Raw genomic sequence first — 2,116 nt, 5'->3', positions numbered from 1 at the left:
TGCCTATTTTCAGCATATTTGATTTTTGATTGAGAAGAGGACATATTAGGTGATGGGTATTCCCCTGATTCAATGTGAATATGTACCCAAAATACTACAGTGAAAGATATGTAAGCCATTATGAAAAAAAATTGTGTTTTTAATCAGAAATTTTCTTTGATTTACATGTATTATTATTATATCAATTATATTATATGTTATGTTATGTCACTATATTATGTTATATTAGTTTATCTCATTATGTTAATCAATTTTGTCCTTTAAATGAATTCTTACTTTAAAAAAAACAACTTTAGTTTGCTGTGAAGAAAAAAAATAAAATAAAATAAATAAAAGATAAGATAAGGCCTCCCAAATCTTACCACAGGCTGTGTTCTTTACACTGGCTGTATAGAAAGAGGAGGTACAGTAAAGGCACCCCATATACACCTCAACACAGGCCCCTTGCCGGGTATGTATTGTTAATTGGGGGACAAAAAAAAATAGCTCCTGGCCTAAGGAACCATATTGGATGCTGGGGGATCGAACCACTGTCCATCCTAGGTCAGTGCATACAAGGCAAATGTCCTACCACTTGTGCCACCGGTTGGCTCCAGCATATATGCTTTGCATGGATTGGAAGTATTAACACTATTAAAATAGTAAAAATTATCGAGGACTTTTGCAGATTTTATGCAATTTGATAAAAATATAAATGCAATTTTTAAAAAAAATTGGATAAAACAGTCTTGAAATTCATATGACACAATAAATATTCATCAATAGACATATCAAGAAATACTTGGGTAAAAGATATGTGAGGAATCACTTTCTCCCAATTTAAACTGTATTATAAGGTAATTAAAACAACAATACAGGAATAAAGATAGATCATCAGATCAAAGAAATAGGCTTTAATGTTCTGAGAGAGTCCCAAATAGATTATCATATAATCTATGATAAAGGGACCAAAATACAAGGTGAAACAAAAAAAAGCCTTTTCAACAAGTGGCTTTGGGAAAATTAGCTGGAAAAAAAAAGTGAATTAAGTACTCTGTTTGAGCCTGATCCCTGCCATGTGCTTTGGCATATGGCAGACATTTTGAATAGCCTTTAGTCTGCTGCATGATGTCTGTGAACCACACAACCCAAAGGAAATCCTGATGGCATGACAAAAGAGGTGAGCAGTCACCACCCACAAAGGGCAGAGCAAGAGGTGTCCATGCCACTCATATCTCCTAGCCAATAAATCTCAGCACAACACGTAGAAAACACCACACTACAAGTGTGATAATGGGAAAACAACTCAGGCCAACACCATGCATAAAGAATGAAGATGGCAGCTTTAATGACCCAAAAAGTGCCAACCACTTATTTAGTCTTTTGGATAAGGAGTTTAGAGAAGAAATGGGAAAGATGTTCAAGGAACTCGAAGAAAGCATGGATAATGCTGAACGAACCACAAATAAGAATCAATAGGATATGAAAATTAAAATGAGAAAAGTACAAACTGAAATAACAGAACTGAAAAACTTAGTAGTCAAAATAAAAACCTCATTGGAAAGCTTCTCCAACAGAGTAACAACAGCTCAGGATTGAATCAGTGAACTGGAAGATGAGATGCATAACAACTTCATACAACAGAAGAGATTGGAAGAGAACCTTAAAGCAAACCATCAGAAAATGGGGGGAAACCTCAAAGAATGTAAACAGATGAAAATAGAAATCTTTGATAAACTAAACAGAAACAAAATAAGAATAATTGGGGTCACAGAGACCTAGGGAAAAAAATCTCAGAAAGAATCAACACTCAAGGACATCATCATAGAGAAACTCCAGAGCTAAAGACTGCATGCAACCAAACACTGCATGCCCAAAGAGTACCAGTTAAAAGAGATATGAAGAAAAGTACTACAAGAAACATACTAATCACAATTAAAAATTCCATAGTTAGGGTTAGAATACTGAAAGCAGCTTAATCAAAAAGAGAAATTACATTCAAAAAAGCATGCTTATGATTAAGAGCAGACCTGTCAAAACAAACCCTCAAGGCCAGAAGGCAGTGGTGGAATATAGTGCCAAAATTCAATGAAATGAATGCTGTGACAAAAGTACCTCACCCAGAAAGACATACGTC

General features: G+C 34.8%; 1 non-coding gene across 1 annotated transcript; it reads left to right on the top strand.

The window, feature by feature from the left end:
- The first annotated feature begins 345 nt into the window (after positions 1-345).
- On the top strand, positions 346-478 carry LOC126016600 (small nucleolar RNA SNORA51). Its single transcript, XR_007498390.1, has one exon. It is a non-coding gene; the product is annotated as a small nucleolar RNA SNORA51 (small nucleolar RNA).
- Positions 479-2,116: the final 1,638 nt, after the last annotated feature.

The sequence above is a fragment of the Suncus etruscus genome, chromosome 8 (assembly GCF_024139225.1).
Source record: "Suncus etruscus isolate mSunEtr1 chromosome 8, mSunEtr1.pri.cur, whole genome shotgun sequence".
Lineage (NCBI taxonomy): Eukaryota > Metazoa > Chordata > Mammalia > Eulipotyphla > Soricidae > Suncus > Suncus etruscus.
This window is presented reverse-complemented; position numbering and strand designations above follow the sequence as displayed.